At 40.5% G+C, this 13,505-nt stretch overlaps 1 protein-coding gene across 2 annotated transcripts in view; it reads left to right on the top strand.

The window, feature by feature from the left end:
• The window catches only part of pcdh19 (protocadherin 19), a 187,311-nt gene that overhangs the window by 68,562 nt on the left and 105,244 nt on the right, over positions 1-13,505 (top strand). The window lies entirely within an intron of this gene.

Consider the following 13,505-nt stretch of genomic DNA (forward strand, 5'->3'; position numbering starts at 1 on the left):
GGCTATATTTAAGAGGGAGTTAGATATGGCCCTTGTGGCTACAGGGATCAGGGGGTATGGAGGGAAGGCTGGGGCGGGGTTCTGAGTTGGATGATCAGCCATGATCATAATAAATGGCGGTGCAAGCTCGAAGGGCCGAATGGCCTACTCCACCTATTTTCTATGTTTCTATATCGCAACCACCACCCTGCGACCAGACATTGTCCTAGTGTCTGAGTCGACTAAGCAAGTGGTGCTGCTGGAGCTGACAGTCCCATGGGAAGATAGCTTGGAAGAGGCCTTTGAAAGGAAGCTCTCCAAGTATGCAGGACTGATCAGCAACTGTCAGCAGGCTGGATGGAGAGCGAGGTGTCTCCCAGTGGAGGTTGGTTGTAGGGGATTCGTAGCCCATTCTTTAGTTAGAGCCTTCAGCGTTTTGGGCATCGAGGGAGAGAGGAAGAGGAGAGCCATCCGCAGTACCACCGATGCAGCAGAGAGGGCCTCAAGATGACTGTGGCTCAGAAGAGGGGAGCCATGGAGTCATAAGTAGCTAGCCATCTGGACACAAGCTGGGGTCTGATCAGCCCCGGCTGGGTCACCTGGAGGAGGTTGTATGATGTTGAAAGACCCGAAACACCCGATGATTCCAGGAACATCACTGAAGATGTGTCCAGAAGTATCAATAGATGTATGTACACAGATTATTATTATTATTTGGTTATTTATTTTATCATAGAGATACAGAATGATTACAGGTCCTTCTGGTCCAATGAACCTGTGCTGCCCAATTGCACCTGTGCTATCAATTAACCCTGGACATCTTGAGAATGTGAGAGGAAAACAGAGCACCGGGAGGGAAACATACTAACTCCTTCCAGTCAGCATCAGAATTGAATCCTGGGTCTCTGCTGCTGAAATAGTGTGAAGCTAACCATCGTGCTAAGATACCACCCCTAATTTTCAGTGTAACCTTATTTACAATAGGTAAGCTGAAGGCCAATTTCAAAGATTCAAAGTATATTTATTATGAAAGGATGTATGAATTATACAACCTTGAAATTTGTTTGCTTACAGGTAGCCACAAAGCAACAAACCTGAAAGAACCCAATTAAAGAAAAAAAATAAAACACCAGCACCCAATGCACAGAAGAAATGGGAAAACACACACAAATTATACAAACAATTGAAGTGAACAACAACATTCCAAACCAAATTGAGTCCTCAGATCCAAATCCCAGAGCAATCCAGAGTAGGCCCAAAGCCCCACTTATTAGTTCATCATAACAGCGGGGACAGAGCACAGCAGTCAGCTCTTCATAGCCTCAGTACTGTGGAAAGAGGATTGACCATCATGGAAAGCGAGCGAAATTGGCTCTAGTCTCGGATCCTGACACCCTGTCTTTTCAGTCTATCTGCGCTGGCATTTAAGTTGACTAAACAATGAACCAGTGAAAATCTGAACTTTATTCTACTTCTGATTCATTCTATTGAAGTATGGATACCTACAGCGGTGCCTCTCATAAGTCAGAGCATTCTGGGCAATAGTTCAATTGGAAGCACAAGTTTTGTTGCCTCTGTTTGCTATAATCATTGATTGGCACTTAAAAGTTATCTTTCAGTGAAGCTGTGAACAAAGCCAACAAGCTGCACAAGTACCCTGCAATGAATCAAAACTTTAATGTAAGTAGTCTTTGAATGAAAACATCAGCCGTGCTGAAGTGATGCATAATGTTCCATGACTGCAAAGTGGGACACATCCCTTTTCAGCTTTCAAGGTGTTGGGCTAATTGCTTTTGCAAAAGAAATTGAGTGTATGGGAGTTGCACTTACCAATCAGTAGTTTTGTGAGTGTTGGAACCCTTGAGAAAGCAGACATTCCACTGACCCCTGACGTTCATCAGCACTTTCAAACAGTTGTCAGAAACATAAGGTCAGATGATGACAGCAATTTTGTGATTGATGTATCTCACTGTAAAAGCCTGTTTGGATCGCATAAATTTAGAAACACCTTAGAGGCGAAATAGGGTCTTCTGAGACTATTAATTTGTTCTTTCATCTTCTCCAACAAATCTCCTGGGTCTTAGGTAGTTTCATACTGATATAACTTTCAAACATGGATCCCGGGTTTCAGGACATTAGGCAACTTTGTAAAATGATTTTCAAAGAGGAAGTGACTTGTGCCATTTTATTATGATGAGAATCATTTTATTAAACACTAGGACCATTAATGTGATTGCTGCAGTGTTGCTGGCACCAGGGCTCTGTATTATTGGCCATGGAAGCCTGAGGGGAACTCATGCCCAACATACTCAGTGATCTCCAATTGCAGGCAGAAAGTACTTAACACGCGTGGAGCCTTTAGGCTCAATGTACGCAAGCCTCATTAAGCTATGAGTTCTATTTAAATTAGCAGTCATTACCATAATACAGCTGGAGCTCCTGAACAGCACTCCAAAAATTCATTTCTGTTCACAATGGATGTGTAGTGGACAATTGTAAAAATTAAATTGTAATATTGTTTATGTCCACCAGTGGACATTTTTAAATTAATCTTTATTTCCACAAGGGGATTTAAGAAAAATAAATATGGTAATTGGAAAAGAGAGGCAATAGCCCATCACTTTCCATTGCTCCTTGACATTCTGGCCACTGATCTACATATCCCTGCAGATTTGACATCCTCTGTGAGATGTATCAGCCTTGGGACATTTGAAGCATAGAACTAAAAAGCTTAAATTGTCTGAAAAGTTTTCAGTCTCCTTAAATACAGAAGAATAAGGAGTGAAAATTTTGTTATCTTAAAACATTTAGAGGCTATGACATGATAGATATGAGTGAATTGTTTACTCTGGCAGGCTAGTCCAGAGCAAAAATTGGAACTGGTTGAAATCGGGAAGTGGTTACTTTGTACAACGGATCATGAAATCTTGTGTTATTCCCCCCCACCCCTGTTAAGGAAAGCAATTATGAGCAGGTTACTTGAAGTTCTCAGAAGTGCCATTCATTGCTTGATTTTTTTTTACCAAGGGCAGGCATTAAGAGATGTGGAACCAAGGCAGTCAAAATGCAAATCAGCAGCCATCAAATTGAATGGCAGACTAGGCTACAGGGGCTGTGCTGCCTGCTTGCTCTGTTTTCTGAAAATATTGCAGTGATATTTCCAAAAACTAACCGTGTATTTACATTCCAAGGTCAGTTCATTTGCTGCACTATTACTGTGTTAACTACCCCTGCAGACGAAAGATGCTTAAACCAGAACAGAAAGGAATCAAGAGATGTGTTCTTTTAATCATGCCAGACTTGCTAAGACTGAAGTATATATAAAAAGTGAAAGAGAGTTTTGCACTTTATCCTGTCTGTTGGAAGATTCTCCAAACTCCAAAGGGCTTCATGTTGAATTACTTTGAAGCACCCTGCTTTTTGATATGACAGCTAGAAAAGCTACAGTGGTAGTTCTTAACAAATAGGGCAAGATTTTACAAATGGCAGTGAAATAAGTAAGCAATTAGTGTGTGAATGTATTTCTGGCTCTGCTTGTACAAGAAACGATGGCCAAGTGATGAAAAACACTGCTTGCTTTTTATTTGAATTGTGCCATGGAGTCTTTAATGACTATCATAACAGGCAGGTGGATTCATGGTTTAATAGCCTTATGATTTAATATTTTCTGGTATCCTTGTCATAACTCTGGGAAACATTAAAGCTTGAAAATTAATTTTAATGGTGTTAGCAGTTGAATACTTTATACAGCTTCACATTTATTAAAAATATGAGTTAGTATCTACAAAATGGATGGAAGAATATCCTAATGTTCATGTGCTAATATTGCTGCCTGTAATGTCTCTGATTGTGGATCTTACCTCATGAATGCTATTGCCTGCCATCTGCCAGAATAAATTGTCTGAACTTACTGATAGATGGACAACTTATCAAGTATCATTAGTTAATGATAACACGACCTGTACAAAGACCCGTAGATGACATAATCAGATCTGATGTTGTTCTGCAGCATTCAGAAGCTACCCTTATAACCTCAATATTTTTGTTCTTTAATAAAAAGATTTTGTTTTCACTTGTGTCAGAAACAATACAGATAAATATGGTTCAAACTGCGTTCTGCAGTTTGAAGGGCAAAGTTGTCCATCAGGCTGCACGGTTCTCAACCAACACCACTGCAATATTGAGAGAAAGTCAAAATCAAGACATTCATTTATTTTCTGCATTCCAGAGACTGATAAGGATTATAAAAACAGTTTTAATTGCTATCCCTGCTGCAAGTTTAAATTGTGAAATAAACTCAAAATGGTGGGATTCTGAGAGTTTAGGTTGTTCAAAGCTACTTTGAAATTAAACGTCAACAACTTAAGCAAAGATTTGTTTTAAATGAAGATTTTCATGCTGCCTGTTGACTTCCAAACACTTCCATGACATAGATTGCCATGTGTCCATGCTGTTGTACTGTAATAGCAGCCACTGAGTCACACAAGGAGAGACATCAAGCTGTACGGTTGGCAAGTCCTTGTGAGCATTTTGTGGCAATGCAGTGGCCAAACTTATTTCAACATCAAAGATACAGGAGGTCTAAATTTACACTCAATGGCCAATTTCTAAGTACAACTGTACACCTGCTCGTTATTCTGAAATCTAATCAGCCAAACGTGGCAGCAACTTAATGCATAAAAGCTTGCTTACGTGGTCAAGAAATTCAGTTGTTGTTCTGACCAAACTTCAGAATGGGGAAGGAATGCGATCTGACTTTCACCGAGTGTAGGCGCCAAACAGGGTGGTATGAATATTATCAGAAACCGCTGATCTCCTCGGATTTTCACACACAATAGTCTCTAAGAGTTTACAGAGTATGGCACAAGAAACAAAAACATCCAGTGAGCGACAGTTCTGTGGGTGAAAATGCCTTGTTATTGAAAGAGTTCAGAAGAGAATGGCTAGACTGGTTCAAGCCTACAGGAAGGTGACAGTAATTCAGATAACCACATGTTACAACAGTGGTGTGCAGAAGAGCCTTTCTGAACACACAACACATTGGATCTTGAAGTGGATGGACTGCTGTAGCAGAAGGCCACGAATATACATTCAGTGGCCACTTTATTAGGTACAGGAGGTACCTAATGTAGTGGCCACTGAATATATATCTATTTTACACAAATCAGAACACTTGATGGAAATAATGGAGTAACTAATTATTCTCAGCCTAACTTTATTATCTTTGTAAAGACGTGACTGAAAGGTTCTGACAGTATGAGCCACAAAAACTGATTAATGGTGCGGCTGCAGCAAACTTTAGTCTGTTCTCTCCTGATGCTGTGTGTGTTCAGCTGCTTGTATCTAGAGCTTAGAAGCACACTGTCTAGATGGGTGCTAACTAGTACAACCTAATTTTAACAAGTTGGATTTGAGAGCTGGTTTCTCAAAAGGTTGAAAAGAACTAGCCCATGTTTTCAAACCAAAATTCAATGAACTTCATGTTCATTCTCAGTTCAGTTGTTTCTCTGAATTCATTTAATACTCAAGCTGTTATCTGGTGCCATGCAGATGCTGGACAGCTCATGAATGCCCAGAGCAGCAGTATCTAAATGCACCGATGTGAGTTCACTTTTAACTACTAGATTAAAACAAAAAACTGAATCTATTAAACCAGTAGGAGATATATTATTTAATTATTTTCAAACAGAATTTGTAATCCAAGAGCACACACAAAATGCTGAAGGAACTCAGCAAGTCAGGCAGTTCCACTAGCATTCTGAGGTTGTTGCTCAATATTTCCAGCATCTGCAGAACCTCTTGTGCTTGTAATGGAGGAACTGTTTAATACAAATGTGGTTATTTTCTCTCCTCATTTAGTGTGCCTGTTTAAGCATTCATTGCAACACTGTTTTGTCCAGTATTTTGTAGCTTCAATTAAGGAACTCTTTTTTTTTCTATTATTAAACTGCAGGCACACAGTAGGGCCACGTCTGACACAGAGGCTCCATTTAGAGGGATGTATGCTTATTTTCTAAATTACTTCTTCAATAAGAAACATTATACCGGTAAAGAGGGACAAGATCGGCAGGGAGCTTGCTGCTCTGCCAATTTTCTCACAAGTATGCAGACAATTGTAATGAGCAATGTGACCTTTCTGAATGTCACACATCAAAAAAAAATGGTGACACAATGTGACAGAATGTCAAAATAAAAGGAGGCATGTCTTTTTAATACTGTTGTCTGTACAAATGTGTTGTGATGTACATGATAAAAATGATCCTCACATTTTGAAGGAAGAACAAAAGTGAAAGGCCTTAGGATGCATCAAAGGCGAGTCTGTATTACAATGCATGATTTTTTTAATCTTTTGTATCGTGATGAAATGAATGGAACGTATTACTGACCCCCAGGCTTGTAGATAAACCAGTGCAGAGTACAGTATATTAATTAATACCTTTGTGAAGAAAAATCTAACATTGTATATTTATATACCAAACTGAGTGGGTGTAGTTGACAGCAAATTGAGAACAAGACCAAAACAATCTGCTATAACAATTAGACATCAGTTTGTTGTGCTTTGTCTTCATTTTGTAGTTGGCAATTGTGAAAATACAGGATGAATTTGTAATAATTTAACAAATCCCCATAGCTTTGCCTTTGGCATTACCTATAACCCTGCCACTGTCGAACTGTGGATTCTGCAGTACAGCAGCACCTGAAAGGAATACAGGGCAAGTTGTATGCCGACCTGAGAGCATTCAGGTTTGTTGGATAGTGGATAGCAATTAAACTTGTGTCCCAGCTGGAGAAACTGCAAAAGGCTTGAAGAGTGCATATCAATCACACAAAATGAGGGTTGATCGACTGAAGTTTGCAGCAGTCTTCCCAAGAACAAGCTGAATATTAGTGCTGCCCCACAATGCCTCTCTATGGATGCACTAGAATTGTTCGGTTCTAGGCTTTCTATTTCTCTTCTTCTTTCATTAAGTGGCATGTATAAGTAATAGGTATCCCCAAAATTAAGTGGTAAACCTCAGTCCCATACACCTTTTTTTTGGTTCACTAAGAATTCACCCTCATACCAAGGCTTCACTTTCTGTAGCAGCCAAACCAAAACTACTGCTGCTGCCGGCAACCCTATGCATTTGTTACACTTGCATGAATCCTGGAATGATTGCTTCAAGAGTCAAGGATGTGTATTTGATCCTTTGTTAGCAATCAGCAAACATACAATCTTGAAGTGGTGAAACTTAAGCGTACCCAAGTTATTGAGTGGTCAGAAAAAGATACGACATCTGTTGGCACCCAGCTACTATAAACTGCATGAAAATGTAATTTTTTCCCTTCACTTTTATCATTCCCTCCCCATTCATGTGACTAGTTATAATAAATGCAGAGAGAGATCAGACACATGGCTCCTGCACTTTCTACGTATGAATCACTAACTCTGCTCTGTCCCTTTGGTAGTGATATCAGCTCCATCACTGCTTCCATCTTATCAGGTTTATTTGCTTGATACCCATCCTGGAGTAACAAAAGAATTGTCTAGCAAGTGATTGAGAATGATGAGGGCGTGGCAGAGTGCTTTACTTGTCCATGATTGACTCATCATTTGCTCAAGTTGAACTGTTTATTTTCAATTCAGCAACCTATTCAGCCACAAGGTGTGCTTCTGACTTCACCCTTTCCACTGAAAGGAGCATTGATATGCATCTTATCACTAATGCCCATGTCCATCTCAATCAGATATCCTTCTGAAATCCGTATTCATGTATTAAACAAAGTCCAGTGCAATTTCCTTCAAAGTTCAGGGTAAAATCTATTATCAGAATGCATATATGTCACCACATACAATTCTTTTTCCTGCAGGCATACTCAGCAAATCCATAGAATAGTAACTGTAAACAGGATCAGTGAAAGGGCATGTAGAGCACAGAAGACAACAAACTGTGCAAATGCAAATATAAATAAATAGCAATAAATAACAAGAGCATGAAATAACAAGATAAAGAGTCCTTAAACTGAGATTATTGGTTGTGGGAACATCTCAATACGTGAGTGTAGTTATCTTTTTTTTTCAAGAGTTGGATGATTGAGGGACAGTACCTGGTGGTACGTGTCCTGAGGCTCCTGATGGCAGCAGTGAGAAAAGAGCATGACCTGTTTGGTAAGGATCTTTGATGATTGATACTGCTTTCCTCCGACAGCATTTCATGTAGATGTGCTCAGTGGTTGGGAGGGCTTTATCCATGATGTACTCAGCTGAATCCACTACCTTTTGTAGGATTTAAGTAATGCCTGTGAGATTAAATAGGTTGTTTTTGTGTAAGTGCACTCTCAGCTAAAGGAATGAATCAGAAGAGTAGCCATAAGCAGTTGATTTTTTTTATCTGTATTGCCCAGGAGTTGTTTGGGGAATCCACTGCTTTTTCTAATGTATATCAGTCAGCTGACTTGGTTATGCATCATTTCAGAGTCTGCAGGTGAAGGTTAGAAATGTTGTATTCACTGAAGTGGAAAGTGAGAGAGTTTAAGCTACATGGCCTACTAGTTCATGGAATCATATGATTGATTCACCATTGTGTCACTTACCTTATTCCATCTTCATTAAAACAGCTGAACTGTGGTTCACCGTGAAAATAGCAAATATTTGCCCAGAGGCAGATGGCATAATTTTTGATGTACCCCATATGTTATGAATGGACAGGACATATGGTTTGTGAAGTTGGCTGTTTTCATTCAGCATTCCTCTAACATTCCTGTTGCTCCTGCAGATGGTGCAGGGACGTGTCTGTCATTCTTTTTCCTCTGCTGACATAGAGGCGTTTTCATTCATTGTAAGCCATTCTACCTGTTACCTGACCAATATTTGCATTCCCCCTCATGCGAACGCTCAATCTGCTCAAGGGTTGTTGGTTGATAACATTTATGATTTGGAAAATAAATTTCCCAATCATGTCATTTTCATTATGAGGGATTTTAACCGTTGTAACATGAAATATAATCTGCCCAAATGCCCCAGATGATTAGCTGCCCCGCCTGTGAGGACAGAACTTTGCACCACCTCTATACCAGCATTAAAGGGGCATTCCATCTTTCTCCCCAGGCAAATCACTCAGTTGAAGATGCAGTTAATTTGTGCCTTCATTACATTTTTCAACGTTTGGACTCCCCAAACACCTACTGTATATGAGGATCTTTTGTGTGCCTTCAGCACTGTTGTTCTGGAGTTGTCCACACCAAACTAACCCAGCTTACTGTACCCTACAATATCTGTCAATGGATTACAAACTTATTGACATGAAGAAAGCAGTACGCAAAGCTGGGCTCTTACCTGTCTGATCCAATGTCTGTGAGCACAGGCTCTCTCCAGGGTAGTGTTCTTTCACACCTCACCTACCCTTTTCATTTTATACAATTGCCTGTACCTCCACAGACAAATCCAGCTTCTCATCAAAACTCAGTCAAGTGTAATACCTTAGGTATCCCTGCACAACATCCGTTAAATGGTCTTTCATGCTCTCCTTGTTCCATTAGACTGTTCATATTTTTGCATTTATTTAAGTTTGATTATTGGCGTTTGCACATGTGATCATTCTGCTAATTGTTGATTGCTCCTGGCTGTTAGCACTATTGTCTTGTAAATTGTTGGTTGCTATTGTGTTGTCTGTTATGGTATTGTCCTGTGTTCTATACTTGGCATCAAACCACAATCAATTCTGTTATCATTCACAGCTGCCAATAAAGTGATTCGGATTCTTATTCTGTAATATAACAAAAATCAGAGACATACCCAGTGGCACCCTAGGTTCAACACACATCTGGACTTGAGTGCCTCACACAGCCATGGGGCCTGCTGCAGCTCAACTTAAAAGTCTCTCTTGGCACTTGGAATGACAAAACTAGACCCCACTCGGCTCCTTTAGATTAATTACCTACAGGGGTTTCATCAGGCCCCACACATCAAATACAGCCTTTGCCAATACTTCAGTCATTCAACAGATGCCATTCCATCAGTAACTGATCAGTTCCATCAGTAACTGATCTCCTGCCTACCTTTCAACATTGGAGAGTGCAGCTTTTGACTCAGTGACCCACGAATCCCCCGCCTTCCACCAGTCTCCATCCTGGTCAAGTGAAAATAGCCCCTACAAACCCCCTACCTTATTGATTGCTGGCTTATGACTCTTACCCAATCCACCTTTCTGATCTAATAATATATTTTCCACCCCAGCCTCTCTCCCTAATGTTGTTAAATTCTCTCTCTCCATGTGGACTATAGAGTTAAATTAAACAGTTTAGAAATTCCTCAGATCCTATTTAACTGTCATTGCGCAAACCACCAATAATTATATAATTATAAAATTATGATCATTAATATTATGAGGGGCATATATAGGGTATATGTGTACAGTCTTTTTCTCAGGGTTGGGGAATCAAGTATTAGAATTCATAGGTTAAGGTGAGTGGGGAGAGATTTAGTAGAAATCTGAATGGCAACTTTTTCACCCAGACAATGGTCAGTATGACGAATAAGTTGCCAGAAGAAGTCGATGAGGCAAGTACATTACCAATATGTACAAAGTATATTGCCAGGTACATGCTTAGAAAACATTTAGCGGGATATGGACCTAATGTGGACAAATGCAACAAGCTTAGATGGGAATTTTAGTCAGCATGGACCATTGTGGTAAAGACCTATTTCTGTGAAGTATGACTCGATGACTTTATAAATGTTTGATCATGAGCCTTCCACTTGGAAATTCCATAGTATCTGTTACCATTGGATATTACTATATCAACCTTGCTCAAGGTAAGATTTTACCATTTGGACAAGGTTCCCATGTAGAACATAGAAATGTAAACAATTAGGTGATGGACCATGACCCATGATACAGACCAGGGTCCCAAAGTGAAGATAAAGTGAATTAGGAGAAAGAACAGTGCTCCATGAACCCCTCATGAGATTAAGTCAGCCTTGATCACATTGGCCATATTAATTGATTTTTGTGTTTTTTTAAAACTTTTTTCCTGGTTGAGGAAAGTCCTGACAATTTATTGTATAGGTAAACTTAATGATTGCTCCTTTCTATACTGTGTGTTAATTAGCTATCTGTTAGGGAAAGCACACGTGATTTTGTGAGAAAGGTGAAATTGCGTTTTGAACATAAATGGTTTCTGTCTTCAGTTGCACAGGCATATTAACAGGAAATTACAGTGTACATTGCTGAATATAAGATGGCAGGCTGCTTATAGGGAAGATAACCATTGCAGGACAAAGAATGTATAAAGAAGTTGGTCAGAGAGGGAGGGGTGACAGGTAGCTAGACCTGTAATGTGATGGAGCAGGAGAAATTTTGAATTCCTTGAGGCTTACTGACAGTGGGTAATGGGAGAATTGAGTACTTAAAGATTGGACGAAACAAAGTTTGCAAACCATTAAGCTGGAGAAGTTTTACTGATATCAAGGTGGGTACATCTTTGTAATGGAGAGGAGATGAAGTTGGACACTCAAAATGGAGTTCAGAGTATCCAGTGAACAGTGAGTTCAATCTCACACATAAAATGCTGGAGGAACTCAGCAGGTTAGGCAGTATCTACAGAGGGAAATACAGAGCTGATGTTTTTGGCCTGAGGCCGTTAAGCGGGACCTTTTTGGGTAAGAAACTAAATCGTGGTGTCTCTGATGGAGAGAAGAACATCAATAAGTTATTTGCAGTTGCTTGTATTAGTGATCTCTGATGGGAAGGACATATATGTCAGTTTGAGTCCAACGTCAGTTCCCTAGGCTAAATGAATGATAACTGATGCATCTGTTGCTATTGCTTTGCCAGCTTTCTGCTAGCTCTGTCCCTTTAGTTTGCTAGTATAAATTTAGGTCTGTTCTGAGTGTGATTTATAACTCAAACAGAGTGAACTATGTAACAATCCAGGAATTTGCTGCATGACTAAAATTAATTGGATGCAAGTCTTCCTTCCCAATAATTGCCTCAATTGATCTTGTGTAGTTCATTGGTGAAAAGATTTATTGCTATGTTACACCAATGTCAGGCTTTGAAAACCAGTATTAATACCACTGAAGTGTACCAACAATCTGATTTTTTCCCCCCAAGGTGGGGAAGTCAGTCTTAAAATTATAGACATCAAAGTAACCTCTCAAGACTCCTGCTGTTGGGTCTGCTTAGGTAAACTCTTCCCAGACTCCACCCAGCTAACAGGAATCACCTGACACTCACTTCCAGCTCATCACCACATAGCTGAATTAAACCAGCTCCCATCCACAACCCTTATTCACTCATCGAACTGGCTAGCCTTAACCAGTTGCTCCTGGCATTCAGTTCCCATGTTGCCTGTTGTGTTTAGTCTCTGTTCTCTCTTCTTTTGAAGCTCTTCGTGGTGTGTAATTAATTTTTGCAGTCCACTATTAACGTTATTGGTCCTCACTGAATTGTCCCTGCTGCAGTGCGTTTGGGTCAATCCTCCTCTGCAATTTCTGTCAGGATGAGTTAACCAATAATGCTCGCCTAAAGGAAGTTGTCTGTCAACAGGAGCGTAGGAAACCATTGAGCATCTGCTCGCCACTCTCAACCAGCTCTCTGTATCAATACAGCAATTCCGTGCCAGTCAGAGCCCCAGACTCTGGTGCCTAAATGCTTCAGCAGATCCCCAACCTGATACCGCAACTTCCTGTCCCAGTGCCTTTTACACTTTGAGCTCCAGCCATCTCTGAATTCCAGGCCACGATTGCTTTCAATATCTCTCTCCTGACTGGGCAAGTTCTGACCTGGGCCACCCACTAACTAGGACAATAAAACCACCAATTGCAATAAATACGAGGAATTCAGCTGAGATGCGTTGGGTTTTCAACCATCCGGGAGTATGGAAGGAGGCAGTGGATCGGATACTTGGACTACATCAATGCTCACACTCAGTGCTGGATTACACAGTGGAATTCAGGACCATAGCAGTGGAATATAACTGAAATGTGGAAGAGCTCCTGGCCCATTACCATCACGGCCTCTCAGAGCACTTGAAAGATGAGCTGAACTCAGCAAGATCATCAGTAAGATCTGCTACCCACTCCTCTTCATAGATAACATATTTGAAACACTGTAGGCCTCAGATCTGCAGCAAACTGGATCTACAAAGCCCGTCCAACCTGATCTGCATCTGCCAGGCAGATAAGTGAAAGACGGTGTTCATCACACCCATTGGCCACTGCAAGTATTTGGTGATGCATCTTGGACTTTCTAGCAGTCCAGCCATTTTCCAAGCCTTCATTAATGAGGTCCTCCAAGACCTGATAAACAGCTATGTGTTCATCTGAATCAACGACATCATCATCTTCTCCATGGATCCCCAAGATCATGTCTTTCACATCCATTCAGTGTTTCAGCATCTCCTCAAAAACTAGCTGTACTGCAAGTTGGAAAAATGCCAGTCCCACACTTCCGCTATTTCCTTCCTGGGTTACATCCTTCCACCCCAATGCACTACCATGCACCCACAGAAAGTATGCGCTGTCGTTGAATGTCCCCATCTGT

This window comes from Mobula hypostoma, chromosome 10 (assembly GCF_963921235.1).
Source record: "Mobula hypostoma chromosome 10, sMobHyp1.1, whole genome shotgun sequence".
NCBI classification, from domain to species: Eukaryota; Metazoa; Chordata; class Chondrichthyes; order Myliobatiformes; family Myliobatidae; genus Mobula; species Mobula hypostoma.